This window comes from Callithrix jacchus, chromosome 18, assembly GCF_049354715.1.
Source record: "Callithrix jacchus isolate 240 chromosome 18, calJac240_pri, whole genome shotgun sequence".
Taxonomy (NCBI): Eukaryota; Metazoa; Chordata; class Mammalia; order Primates; family Cebidae; genus Callithrix; species Callithrix jacchus.
The window spans coordinates 48,921,694-48,937,231 of record NC_133519.1 but is presented as its reverse complement, the minus strand read 5'-3'; the positions used below and the strand labels follow the sequence as shown (position 1 = coordinate 48,937,231).

The 15,538-nt window shown below is 37.5% G+C and overlaps 1 long non-coding RNA gene across 3 annotated transcripts in view; it reads left to right on the top strand.

Annotated features, from left to right (window-relative positions):
- Nucleotides 1–15,538, top strand: part of LOC108588964 (uncharacterized) — a 380,118-nt gene that overhangs the window by 306,789 nt on the left and 57,791 nt on the right. For all 3 annotated transcript variants that reach the window (XR_008477613.2, XR_004736371.3, XR_004736369.3), the window contains one exon: nucleotides 3,034–3,105. This is a non-coding gene — a long non-coding RNA (uncharacterized LOC108588964). The remainder of the gene's footprint in view (nucleotides 1–3,033; nucleotides 3,106–15,538) is intronic.

Below are 15,538 nucleotides of genomic sequence, written 5' to 3'. Positions count from 1 at the left end.
CAATAATAAAATATAATATGCAAAAATGCTTTGCTAGTTTAATTATGTTTCTTTTAATTGCAAAATAGTTTGGGTATGAAGTTTTTCAGAATTTGTAAGACGTGATCCAAATATAAGTAGGTATTTCTGTTGTTTTTCTGAGTGCTAGTTTTCTGGTATTACCACCATTTGATTAAAAGTATTGAGAGGTCAGTCAAGTGTCGGATTAGTGCGAATAAAATAAGAAGTTATTCTTGATGATGTGAACCTGATAAGACTAATACAAGGCATCGTTGTGCTTCTATTGATTGTAGACTGGAAATAAATTACCTTTTAAAAAACAGGAAAGATTAAGAAATAATGCCTCAGTCTAAAAGTGTTTTTTTAAAGACAATGTATTATAGCATATTTACTCATAGACATAATACCAAATAGGGCCAGGCGCGGTGGCTCACGCCTGTGATCCCAGCACTTTGGGAGGCCGAGGCAGGTGGATCACGAGGTCAAGAGATCGAGACCATCCTGGTCAACATGGTGAAACCCCGTCTCTATTAAAAATACAAAAAATGAGCTGGGCATGGTGGCGCGTGCCTGTAATCCCAGCTACTCAGGAGGCTGAGGCAGGAGAATTGCCTGAACCAGGAGTTGGAGGTTGTGGTGAGCCAAGATCACACCATTGCACTCCAGCCTGGGTAACAAGAGCGAAACTCCATCTCAAAAAAAAAAAAAGAAAGAATACCAAATAAATGTAGATTTCTGGAGAATCCTTCTATTTATATGATTCAAATTTAGAGCTTAATTATTTTGGAAAACTCCATGATTGTATGAGTATGTATATATGTATGAGTTTCTATGTGTGTGTATACTGCATTTTTTTTCCTATGGCTTTTAGCTGGGAATTGACTCAGTGGCTCATCTCTGATCCTTGAATGATGCCTTGTAGAAAAACAGCTAGTTATACAGCAAGAGTGATGCCAACTTGAGGCAAAACTGCTGTACTAACCCCTGTTTGACTCCTGTATGCCAAGGTGTTTCTATAGCTTAGATAACCCCTTATAGAGAAATACTGCTTTTAGTGTAGATAGCCCCTCATAGAGATTCTTATTTAACCTCTCCACTGGTCAGAATTTGGAAGAACATCTGAGACATAACCAGCTGTGTATGTTTTACCCCAAAAACTTGCTATAGGACATCTTCTGGAGGGTGGGTGCTGGGGTCCACCATCTCACGGCCACCTGAGACATGGCTTCTGCCTGTAATTTCCTATTATTTTTTTTCCCCTGAGAAACTGGACTTCTCAGCCTCTCTCTTTGACATCTCAGATCCTTTGGCCTTTGGGAGTAGGTTTCTCTACACCTGCTCACCGCAGAACAGGCCCTCACCAAATTCAAGACAACAAGGGCCTCTGAAGTTCTTCTGGTGCTTAAAATCTCTCTAATGTCTCTTCCTGCCACTAACTAAAGAACATATTTTGCTTTTTATGTGCTCCTGTCAAGAGATTGTGACTACCCAGATAATCTCTTTTTTTGACACAGAGCGTAATATAATAATAAATATTTCACGATATTCACAGATTTTTCACCTGCACTCAAAGGGGAGGACAAGGCCTATGAGCAACCATTGTTATAATTCTGCATTTTTCAGAAATAATTTTAGTTTTAAGCATATATTCTCATGAAAAGAAGTTGTTTGTAAGCTTTATGAAGCCCTGCCTTGAAGAGAAATACTACTTTATGAGGTTTAAGATTTATTCTAAAGATCATCAGACTTAATTTTCATTGACAAATGTGTTCTTTTAAACAAGGTATGATTATATTTCAAAAGATCTACACAATATTTTACTTCTGCCAATCTTATCACTCTCTGCTAAGTAAAGTATAATCTGTTATTCTCATAAATTATCAGTATAAAGTTCTTTTTCAGTTTTTGAAAATAGCTTGGGGCAACCTATAGCTATTGTGATAAATTATAGAACTTACTAGGTTGTAAATATAAATAATAATAATTTTAAAATCCTAACAGAAAATAACTTGAAAGACTGTCTCCCATTATGCCAGTATCCCAGCTTCTATGCTTCCTTTCTTCCTCTCTTTCTTCTTATCCTTCCTGCCATGACATAAGTAGGGGGAAAAATCTCCCTGCTTGTCAGAAGATGCTGTTTCTCAGGGACAGGTCAAACTCAATACTGGACTTTGCTGTTTGCCCATAACACGTAAATATGCAGTAACTGTCGGAGTATACTAGTAATGTCAGTTTATTTTTAATGGAGTGAAGAAAACACCAGAAACACTTCTCCTTAACAACACTAACATATACAAGCATTACACGAATGGATTACCAGATCATTGCATAAGAACTCTGTTCAAACCTTTTTCAACTGTCTCCTTCATTTAGCATGCAATTCTTTATCTTCTGTTTTTTTTTTCTTTTCTTTTCTTATACTTGATTCTTTCATTCAAATGTCAGAATTGGTATGTCCACAATTCACAACATACTTTTCAAAGAAACAGGAGTAAGAACAGTGGACAAGAAATGCATAGTTCCTATTTTTATAAAGCTGAAGTGTTTATGGCCCAGGAAAATTGTTTCCTTTCTACAAAAGTCTTCAAGTATGCCAGGATATGTCCAAAGACTCGCACTGATACTCTTTTCCAAAGAGAAAAATGATATATGAGCCACATATAGTTTTAAAAAAAGCCCATGGATTACAATTGTGGTGTCAGCTATATGGAGAGACTGGTAGAAGTGGCTAAATAATATTTCCATAATCCCCCTTAATTGTTTATGTTCTCTCTGGAATTAGGGCATATTACTGGGAGATGGTACTCAGAGAGTCTAAGTATTATGTGGAATATAGGATACTAAGATTGTATTTTGAAGTTTGAGCTCTGAATCAACACTTTCTGGATATATTTCTTTGGGGAAATAAGGCAATTGTGCTAAGCTTTGTTTTCAATTATAATAATACTCTGCCCTTCTCTTTTTTTCTTGTATCATTTTACACACTTCAGATTAACCATGATTATTTCTTTATTGCCTTATTTTGCCAACTAGACCATAAACTCCATGAAGTCAGAGACAACATCTGCTTTGTCAATGAATGTCCAGGACCTAGCACATAACCAGGTAAAGATACATTCAGTAAACATATGCTGGCTGATGAACTGCTCAAATTGTAAAAATGCTGACTCCGGAAAAAACATCATAAAAATCAAACAATGCAATGCTGTGACAGCATTTGAGAAAACATATATGGTCTAATTTTATGACATGCAGATGAGGTATTAAAAGTAATAAATTGTTTATGATAACATTAAGTCCCATAAAAAGTAGAATGTGTGAAGACAGGGATTCTCAACAACTTGTTTTTTATTTACTTAGTGATTTTTCAGATCATACTTTAATGTCTAGGGTGTGGCAAAATCTAGTTGATAATTTATCCTTGAAGAGCTAAAGCTGAAGGAATTGAAGAAAATGTTTCTTATGTTTTCTCTGTACATTCTTCACTGAGTAAATTCCAAACTGAAAGAGTTTGTTATGGTGTCTTACTATGGACTGTTTATTTCCCAAAGACCTTCTTGAAATATGTTTAGAATGCTGTCATTAGCTCAAATTTTAGCATCTTGACAATTTTACCTTATCTATACTATTTCAAAATTGTTAAGCAGTTGTTGATGAGAGGTCAAAATTTTTAACTTCGGCTACCTACTCCAAACAAGGACAACTTATCCTTTTGGGATGCTTGTCTTAGAATTTTCTGCAATCTTAGATTCAGATTTCTATGATATCATCTATAGGCCCTCCTGATGATAATCACCATCCAGCTGCAAAGTAAAGAACAGTTTTCATCAAAGTAATTAAAATTTGGAGCGCAGCCCTATGATAAAACAGTTCAAAGGATAATTTCTTACTAAGTATGTGGCACAGGTTTACAAAGATGATTAAGAAATTGTCAGAACCTGTTTTCTAGTCATGAATAAAACCTTTGGAATTATAATTATTGATATATACCCTAATAAAAATAACTGATATAGTTTTTTAAATTGTGTACTAAAACACTGAAACATAACAGAAATAAAATGCAATTTATGTTAAGAGAATATAACTATTTTGCGTATCTAGGTATTTACAAAAGGAGTTAAGTTATATTGTTTACTTAAGTTGTACAACTGTAAACAATCATCTCTTATCTGAGAGCATATTCCAATTTCGTGTTCTTACTATACTTTTATCTCATTTCTGTGTGTCTAAAGCAAGTGTAAAGGTGAGCTAGTCCATTATTAAAAGTATTTACGTTGGGCAGGCTGGCTCATGCCTGTAATCCCAGCATTTTGGGAGGCCGAGGCAGGTGGATTACTTGAGATCAGGAGTTCAAGACCAGCCTGTCCAACATGGTGAAACCCCCATCTCTACCAAAAATACAAAAATTAGCCAGGCAAGATGGTGAGTTCCTGTTATCATAGCTACTCATGAAGCTGAGGCAGGAGAATCGCTTGAACTCAGGAGATGGAGGTTGAAGTAAGCCAAGATCACGACACTGCACTCCAGCCTGGGCAACAGAGTGAGACACCGTCTCAAAAAAAAAGTACTTACATTGATGATAAATCAATAGCATTCCTGCCATCTAACATCTCTCAGCCCTTTGCTACCCTCTCTCACTGATCAGAATCATTGTATAGAATCAGCTTTGTATTCTGCTGAACAAGGGGATGTTTATTTGTGTTTCAGGCAAAGTTCTGTTGGATTGATATTTAAATGCAGTGCAATGAATGAAAAGCTTGTTAGTTGTGCTCATGCTTGTGATTCGCCATTGTGTCATAAATCCATAATTGTAATTCTGTTCTGCTTAGAGGAGTCAGTTAACAAATTTCAAAAGAATACTGACTAGATGGGCAGAATAAAATTATGAACTAGTTCTAATTAATTTGATTATTCCTTAGCATATGTTATTTACATGTTAGTATTTGGTAACATTTTATTCTTTTTGAAGTATTCAACTTAATCTCCATAACTCAATGAGGCAATTCAATTACCTTTTGAATCAAAATTATTAAAAAAGTTCTCCCACCACTTTCTATTTAAAAAGACAAAAAATAGTATTAATACAGAGTATTCACATAAAGCCAAGCCCATAGTATTTACTTAGCCGAATAATAATAGTATGGCTACTGCTAATGATAATATATTACTTTTCATCATAAACATTATGAATTAGAACTTTGAACATTTTCTTCTTACATAATGACCATATGTAATGGAAGGAAATTAAGTAATGAATATATATGTATAATGGCTGATCAACAGGGAAAAGCATTCTAATAAAAAAATCTATTAAACTGCAGGAAATTATCTCTCTAGGGAAGTTATACTAGCTTTACTGCTTAAGTCATGTAAAACTGGACCAGAAACAAAGAAGCACTAGAAATTGCACCGGAGGGAGCAATCCTATTTTAGTGAGAAAAGAAAGGCAGCAATACAATGATTGCTCTTCTTCCCCTCTGCTAGAAACACCTTTAATCTGCACCTCAGAGAGTCCCCTTCTATACGTTGGCAGGTTTGGGTACAAGAGATGCATGGGTCTTTTATTTCTTCTTTAAAATTTTTGACAATTTAGACTTATGAAAATTTCTGTAGCAATGCAATGATAATTATAAAATGTAATAAAATAGGACATTCTTTCCTATGATATACAATCTTTAAATGAACCACAAAAATTAAAATATGTTTAAGAATATCACATATAAGAACATAACATGTTATATTATTTAGTTCATGTAACTTTAACAATCAAAATAAAAATAATTTAATATCTCATTTACTACAAAAAGGAGGCTGACAGGGTAATAGGGGAGTCAAATATGAATTCCCATGGCTAGAGTTTGGAGACAGGTTAAGAAAAACAAAACAAAGCTATGTTATTGAAGCATGAAAATTAGGGCACAGTTAATTTAGAATGAAGGCATGGTAAACATAGAACCTTTGTTTTGGGTCCTTCAGAGCTTAATATACTGGGAATTTCAGAAGGAAAATTAATAAACTGTTTGGTGAATTGATCTGTACAGAGCAAGTAAGAAACAAACAAAAACGCTGTGAGTTGTGGACAGAATTTTAACGTACAGAAAGAACCGACAACCTTATTCTTATCTGATATGCTTGGATACTGTTCTTTGCCAATACCTGTTTTTTGAGCTTTTACTCTGTGCCAGGCACTGCATTTTGTTCTTGAGCTTATGGGGCACAATGGTACTGTACCTGCACAATTGGTTCACTTTGCCCATTGCCTAGACAGAGCTGACTTACTCAAAACAGGGGAATTGCACTAGAGAAGAGTAATTCAGGCAGAGCGCGCTGTGCGGCAGACCGGAGTTTAGTTATGACTCCAATCAGTCTGCCTGAGCATTCCGGAACCAGAATTTTCAAAGCTAACTTGGTGGCTTGGGGCTTGGGAAGTGAGGAGTGCTGACTGGTCAGCTTGGAGACGGAATGGTGGGGGTTGAAGTTAGTTTTTTGTTCCTGGGTGCGATGGCAGAACTGGTTGGGCCAGATGACTGGTCTGGGTGGTGTCAGCTGATCCATCCAGTGGAGGGTCTGCAGCATATTTCAAGTACTGATCTGAATTTTATGATAGTTACCCCCAGGAGCAAACTGGGGAGGTTCAGATTCTTGGAGCCAGAGGCTGCATGACCTCTAAATCATAATTTCTAATCTTGTAGCTAATTTGTTAGTCCTGCAAAGGCAGGCTGGACCCCAGGAAAGAAGGGGGTCTTTTTGGGAAAGGGCTGTTATCAATTTCATTTCATAGTCAAACCATGAACTGAATTCCTTCCCAAAGTTAGTTCAGCCTACGCCAGGAACGAACAAGAACAGCTTAAGGTTTAGAAGCAAGACAGAGTCAGTTAGCTCTGATTTCTTTCACTGTCATAATTTCCTCAGTTATAATTTTTCAAAGGCAGCTTCAGTGCCCCAAAATCAGCAGTGTCCCTTTTCATGGTCTTAAAGTCTAGCGAGAAAGAACATGAAGTAAAAAATACACTGACTGAACCATTATAGCCTCCTATACATGGTCTGAGAAAGAGTAACTCAGTCCCATACCAGCATTAAACAAAGTTGCTTGAGGGGCCAAGATGGATGGTCAGGATATGAACTAACAGACGAGTGTGTGTTAACTAGGTGGAAAGAACAGAGGAAGCTAAAGGTAGATCATGCTCCAGCAGAGGAAGCAGAATTTGCAGAGATCCTGTGGAAGGTGAGACGGTGTACACCGCATAAACCGAAAGGAAATAATGTGGCTACAGTTAGAGAACAAGGGTCAGAGACTGGCAAAGTGGGCTACTCCGAGAACACAGGGTTGGGGTAGAAAGTGGGTAGTTAAAGGATCATTTGGAAAATACCTCTCTGGATTCCATGGGGAAGGAGACTGGGATCAGGTTAGCTAGTAGGTTAACCTAGTGCTCTAATTCTGGAAAGATTATAAAATTTGCCTTCTCTAAGACATCAGCAATACATACTCTGAGGAATGGAAGTCTTTATGGCACTTATAAGAGGTAAAATAGATGAGAAGTTTTGATGGATTAGACCTGCATAGTGAGGTAGGTCAAATGTGGAATCCTTAGTTTCTAGTTCAAACAGATGGAAAGATGGTGCTATTCACTAAGGAAACACTAGAAAAGAAACAGTACCGAGAAAGGAAATTATATATTTGATCACAGCCATGAGTTTTGAATATTTTGAAATATCCAAATATAACAGGCAATTCTTAGATTTACCGTAAATATTGTTATAGTGTAGGTAAAAATATTCAAATATTGATGATTTTATATGGTTCAACCTAATAAAACATTTAGAGCTAAAAGAAAATGTTTACACTGGCCGGGCGTGGTTGGTGGCTCAAGCCTGTAATCCCAGCACTTTGGGAGGCCGAGGCGGGTGGATCATGAGGTCAAGAGATTGAGAACATCCTGGTCAACATGGTGAAACCCCATCTCTACTAAAAATACAAAAAATTAGCTGGGCATGGTGGCGTGTGCCTGTAATCCCAGCTACTCAGGAGGCTGAGGCAGGAGAATTGCCTGAACCCATGAGGCGGAGGTTGCGGTGAGCCGAGATCGCGCCATTGCACTCCAGCCTGGGTAACAAGAGTGAAACTCCGTCTCAAAAAAAAAAAAAAAAAGAAAAAAAGAAAAAAAAGAAAATGTTTACACTGGAGAGAAGGGGATGACGATTACTAGCATGTGCACAGCATCAGAACTGGGATATGTTTAAGATGGACTGTAAAATAAGTCCACTGCAAGCACAGAAATAAAGCATGTATGCTGATGACAGAGTGTAATAATTGCTGCTTAAGGAAAATTAAGAAAGAATGTCCAGACATAGACGAGTTGTTGCGAGACATCCAAGCTAGTTATTTTTCACATTTTATCACTGGAGTCAGGAAAATTTTCCGAATGAATTTCCAATGGTGATAGCTGCTTTGCTAAACTTCAGGGTGAACGACAGATGCATATCTTTGTTGCTGATGGTACCACATAGAATGAAAAGGGCAGAGAGAGGAAGGTGGTGAATTGCTGCAATTGGGTGAGTCTCAGTTATGCAAGATAAACAAGTTCTGAAGATCTGCTGTGCAACACTGTCTAATGTCCATTGTGCCCAGTTAATATACACTCAGACACTTACAAATTATTAAAAGAGTAGATCTTATGTTAAATGTTGTTACCACAATACCAAAAGGGGAGAGAAAGGAAGAGAGAGAAAGCAAAAGGCAGTGTGTTGATGTACAGGTGTTGAAGTCTTTGCCACTTTGCCCAGACGCATCCTAGAACAGAGCTGAACAGGAGCACGCTATGTTCCCACAGAGAGATGCTGACTGCCACTGCCCTCCCCTCCCCGGCCCCACTATGTCCTCCCTTTATTTGGGGGCAGGATGAGAACACCTGTACAAACAGACTTCTTGGCCATTGCTGAGTTTGAGCTTCAGTGCCTACTTTTTACTGCCATCGCAGGGAAATTCCACCATCCAGGACCTGGAGACCTTGGGATCTATTGGAAGTGTGGACAAACAGGTTCGGCTGCTTGTTGCTCAGAAACCAAACTTAAGAGACAAGAGTTAATGGGAGGAAAAGGAGGTTTATCCAGAGAGCTAGCAAACCAAGAAGATGGTGGACTAGTGTCCTAACGTACCATCTTTAGTCAGTACAAATTCCAGGCTCTTTTTTTCCTAATGGCAGGTAGAAGAGAAGAGGGTTGGGGCAGAGAGAGAGGACAGATGACTACAGACATGTGGGTGCAAGCGAGGGTCCAGGAAGGTTAGGCACTTCCTTGTACTTGGTCAGGTCATAATGCTCCTACAACTCTTTAAGAAAACATAGTTGTTTACATACTTCTTCTTTAATCCTGGAGTTATTTTTTAAAAACTACATGATTGCTGTTTTTGCATATTATCTCAGCATTCTAAAATTATACTATGCTACACCCAGGAATGGGTAAAGGCTCCTTCAACAAAAATGTAGTTAGGTATGTTAGCTGTTTTGTGTTACACTGTCTTAGAAGTTGCAACAACCCCCGAGTAAAGGAAGCTGTAATGGTTAATTTTATGTGTCCATTTGACTGCGTTAATGAGTGCTCAGAAAGGTGGTACAACACTATTTCTAGTAGGTCTGCAAGAGTGTTTTCAGAAGAAATACAAGTAGACTAAGTATAGAAAGTAGATGACAGGGGGATGATGCAGCAAAGCACCATGGGATGTGCATACCTATGTAACAATCCTGCATGATCTGCACATGTACCCCAGGCTGGGCACGGTGGCTCACACCTTTAATCCCAGCACTTTGAGAGGCCAAGGTAGGTGGATCACAAGGTTAAGAGATCAAGACCATCCTAGCCAACATGGTGAAACCTGTCTGTACTAAAAATACAAAAATTAGCTGGGAGTGGTGCCATGCACCTGTAGTCTCAGCTACTTGGGAGGCTGAGGCAGGAGAATCTCTTGAACCCAGGAGGCAGAGGTAGCAGTGAGCTGAGATGGTGCCACTCCACTCCAGCCTGGTGACAGAGCGAGACTCTGTCAAAAAGGAAGAAAGAAAAGAAGAAAAAGAGAAAGATCCACCCTCCCCAGTGATGGCAGGTGTCTTACAATCTCTTGAGGGCCTAAATAGACCGGAGGAGGAGGGACAAATTTATCTCCTTTTGGTATCTATCTTCTCGTGCTCTTGGATGTTAAAGTTTCTGATTCTTGGGTCTTTGGACTCTAGGACTTCTTATGCAACCCCTCATGTCTTGGGTCTTCAACCTCAGACTGAATCATATCACCAGTTTCCTTGGTTCTCCAATTAGCCAACAGCCAACGGTGGGACTTTTTGGCCTTCAAAATCGCACGAGCCAATTCTTATACCAAATCTCCTTTTATATATCACCCTATATCCTGATCATTCTGGTTTCTGTAGAACACTGACTAATACAGAAACCAGTGGTCCTCTGGTGTTTGGACATTGCTCTTCCCTCTGGTGTAGAGAAGAATTGACCAAGTCCACTCGAGAAATTACTTGGGTTTAAATCCCAGCTCCAAACTAATAGCCTGTATATTTTGGAATATGTTGCTTAATCTGACTGTATCTTCATTTCCTCATTTGTAAAATGGGAACTAATGATAATACCTATATAGAGTTATGGTGGATTAAGTGAATTAACATAGGAAAACACTAAAATATTACACATTACATAGAATTATTATTAATTAAGTGGGAGCAATCATCATCCTCTTTGGTATGTAATCTTTATATGTAAGTACTTTATAAATCAGAGAGAATAAACTTGTCAGATGCGGGCAGTGTAGTGATGAGATTCTTGTATTCTCACAGAATCATTCTTTCACCAATGACTTGAGGGAGTATGTTAGTATGTAGTGTTGTGTCTAATTTTTAATGAAATTCTTACTGGGTCATTACAATTAGTCACTGAATCTAAGTTGAGATATGCTTGAAAATTTAAATATTTACTTACTATTTACTTCAACTGAAGGATGTCATACATTAGAACAGGCTTGATATGAAAAATAACAACATTTAACAGTATAAATCAGGCATTTTAAATTTTAGTTGATGGACTTCACTGTAGTCCTACAATATATTAATTTCAGCTCATGATTTACTGTTTCCAGGAATAAGTAATCAATTATATGATACAGTATGACATTTTTATTGATAATATGTTAAACACGATTCTATTTTTATCAAAAACTAAAATCATTAATATGAACCAATTTCTATTACATTTATTACTGTAACATCCAGCATTATATTTGATTGCATGCGGCCTACAGTACTGCTTTGTGACCACACATAATTTTGAAAATTACTGATGACACTATTCATAAGAAAACGTAAAAATGATAAACAAAAATATGTTTGCTTCAGCAGCCAAATTCAGAATGCAGATTTGTTTTGAATTACATTTAAAATACCATGGAGCTTACTGTTCAGATTCATTGGAAAATCTGGCTAAAGTTTAAGTTTAGGAGAGACAAAAAAAAATTGTTCTCTGTTTTGGGAGCATGTGTAGTGGTTAAAATAATTCCAAGCTTAAAACAGATCAAGAACTTTTCAAATGCTGAGTGGGAGCTTTGGTTTCAGCCTGGCAAGCTCCAAAATCTGCCCTGAGGTATGAAGTTCGGGCTAGCAGAAGCCTTGGAAAGCACACTCGATCCAGAGCTAATACAACATATTGCTGACTCTCAGAACGTCTAGAGAATTCTGAGTCCACCACAGGCTAGGAGGTCCTATATCACAAGAATACTGTTACCTACCATTTCCCACTAAATGCATAAATACATAAATCATGATTTTAGGTTCAAATGCCACAAGGAAGAGGAGAGCCAGGACCATACACCTCTTCTTAAATCCACGTTAGACAAAGAATATAAAAAGTCACTTCTGAGAATGATGGTTTCTCAGCAAACTAACACAGGAACAGAAAACCAACAGCACATGATCTCACTGGTACGTGGGAGTTGAGCAACGAGAACACACGGACACAGGGAGGGGAACATCACACACAAACGCCTGTTGGGGAGTGGGGGCCTAGGGGACAGATAGCATTGGGAGAAATATGTAATGTAGATGACTGGTTGATGGGTGCAGCAAACAGCCGTGGCACGTGTGTACCTATGTTACAAACCTGCACGTTCTGCACGTATGTTCGAGAACTTTAATGAAAAAGTATTGAGTTTAAAAAAAAGTCATTTCTATGATTATTATTTTTATGTTGCCATTTTATTTCATTTTTTTCTTGCTTTGTAATGGTTTCCTCTAACCTAATCAGAATCTGGAATCAATTCCCAGTGTCCCTGTAATGACAAATGATAAGCTGAAGGCAATCTCTAAACTGCGGTGACAGTTATACTGCACTGGGGCCTGGATTTTTTGTACTGTACTGTAGTTAGTGGTGAGTGCTAGCAATAGGAGGTAATACCATGCATCCTGGGATACTTGCAGAAGACTGGAAATCATGACTAGTGTTCCATGGGACCATGAGTAAGGAATGATTACTGCTATAGTTAAATGATTACAGCACTTGGATGTGAGAACACATAGAAAATATTAAACACAATTTGGATCTAGGCCAGTAGAAGTTCATGTATTAAGATTTACAGAGTAGAAGAGACATTTGTCTATGCTTGGTCCATTCATTCAATAATATTTAATAAGCATCTACTAGGGAGGAGACACTATGTAATTGGAGGCAAAGATAGATAAATCAGATAAAAATTATATCTTTTAGGGTCTCCCATCAGATTTAGACAAGCAAAGTTTAATACACAAAGAAAGTTAAAATGTAAGATGAAAAAGTGATGCAGGTCATGTACATAGAATAGATTACAATGCTAAGGTAGTTTAGAGGAAGGAGACATTATTTAAGGGGAGAAAGAAAATGGCTACGAAGCACGTGGAATTTGTGGTGAGAACTCAGGAATACATGCTGTTTACTATCAGGGTAAGGAATAACAGGGGCACCGGTATGAAGAGGGACCAAATTCTGAACAGGGATAAGGGCAGGATAAGGAGGGTGAACATGAAGGGTTAATTTAGCATCATGGGAAACACCACGGTATTTTTCTGTAAGAAATAATTTTGGGAAGGTTGTTTTCCATATATAACGTAACAGTTAAGTACAAGATCTTGAAAATGAGATACACCTGGTTCAGTGGCTGGCACTGGCACATCCTGCTGCCACAGAGTTGGAGTCAAGTGGCTTCTAAGGCACAGTTTCCTCATTGTAAAAGAAGAGTGCTAAAAGTATTTATAATTTTGACAAAATCGATAAACTAAAACATGCATGACAAACGTTCAGCATGTGGTAAACATTTAATACACACCAGAGCTAAATATTTTAATGCAGGTTCAGCAACCCTAATTGGAAAACTAAAATTTAAAATGCTCCACAATCCAAAAACTTTTTAGAGCCAGCATACCACCACTGAAAAATTCCACACCCGATGCCTCTAATTTCTTATTTCTAAATACAAAACTCATCTATGTTTCATATATACCTGATACCTATAGCCCGAAGGTAGTTTTATGTGATATTTTCTATAATTGTGTGCACAAACTGTTTCATGCACACAATTATAAGAAATCTCACATAAAACTAGCTTCAGGCTATGCGTATCAGGTATATAGAAACATAGATGAGTTTTGTATTTAGACTTGGGTCCCATCCCAGTATCTCATTGTGTATATGCAAATATTCCAGAAGAAAAAGAATCTGAAATAACACTTCTGGTACCAAGCATTTCAGATAAGAGGCTCAACTTGTATTGCAAATAAAGAGGATGCTGAGCATATAATGGTAATATCAAGCCGTGCTTCTGAATGAATAAGCTGGCTTTTTAATAAATCATTTAGATGGTGAAAAATGAAATACTGAGAAAAAAAAGCCAAAGCTAGAGAACTAAGCAATAAGGTGATTGCTCATTTCTCGCCAAAGGCCTGAGCTACAATAGTAGTATGTGAAATGAAGTTTAAGGGACAGTTGTGAGATACTCAACAGCTATGTCATAAATAGGACTTAGGAATTGATATTAGATTCCTGATAACTAGTGGGCCAGAGAAGGAAGCATTTCATGTAGTAATTGCTGAGTCGATTTTCATGAAAGAAAACTCTAAAGGGGTTGTTTAGTTAGAAATCTATTTGGTCATTTTAGTTTGAATACTGTTTGGATTTATTGATTAATATTTACCTTTTTTGAAACCAGTTAAAAAGCAAATTAGAATTTTTTGATACCTAAAGAAATATGAGATTGGGTGATCAAACTACAATAAAAACAGGCACTTAGAAATCTTCCCCAAATTTAGCTTGCAGAGAACTCTAAGCCATAGTTCTCTTTAGGTTAGACAACTCAAATTCTGTTTATCCAAGTCACAGAGGTGTGTGTGTGTGCGTGTGTGTGTGTGTGTGTGTGTGTGTGTGTGTGAGAGAGAGAGAGAGAGAGGAGAGAGAAAGGTAGTATTTGGAAGACAGCATATTTATAGTGAGAAATGGAATAACTGTGAACTAAGGAAGTTTATGCTTCAGGGTCTCTCAGTTACACTAGGCTACTCTAAAGTCCTGTTTTAGTTTTGTGCTTATAATTTTGAATTATTTAAGATGGGTTTCTAATATTTTATAATATTCAGGAACCCTCAGGACTTCTGTTAATCTCTGGTAATAATCCATAAGCTCTCTACCTGTATTCATTGTGTGAGATTCACATGGCTCAATGCTTTTTGAAGTTGTACGCAACATTTTGGGTCCACGACCAGTGTCTGTAGAAGAGGTTTGCAGAATTCATCAGGTTTTGCAAAAGCCCCTTAAATCCACAACAAATTCAAGAACTTCCAAAACACATCTGAAAGTAGTCATGAGGACAAAGATGCTCATCAGGAGGAATGTACATTACAGCAAGGTACATTTAAAAGCTCCCAGGCAGCTAGAAAGTGCACCCAGCCTGGATGTAGCTACTACTTACCATTCTTGAGCCGTGTTGGAATGGTTAAAAGGAAAGAGTCAAGATTCGGGGGTTATCCAGATTTTGTACTGGTGTATTGATTTTCATAATAAATTAAAGCTCAGAGGGGTAAAATATTTCATTTTAATTTCATTAGGAAAATCAGCATACTAATAAAGTTGAACAGTGATATCTAGGGTAGGCAAAATAATAAGCGAGGGGGAATAATTGAGGGTAAAAATGGTCGTGTCAATGGGGAACAGGTCGTGGTAGGGTAATTCTTGAATTCAGATAATCAAATAATGTGAATGCAGGTGATTTTGAGGAATGGAAGGATTGGAGGTATTATTTAGAGAAATATCTGAAGTAGAGATTACTGTGGGTGTGCACCTATTGGTGATGACAAGATCTAAGGCATAACCAAAATAGTAGATGACTGAATCTACATACAGGGGAAGATTTTTGAAAATGTGAAGAAATGGAACTAATTGGTCAGGGCATTGGGAAGATTTTCCAAATGGTTATTTCAATTGTTAAGAAATTTTCAAAAAAGGAAGAAGGGTGATCGCAGGCTTTGTACAA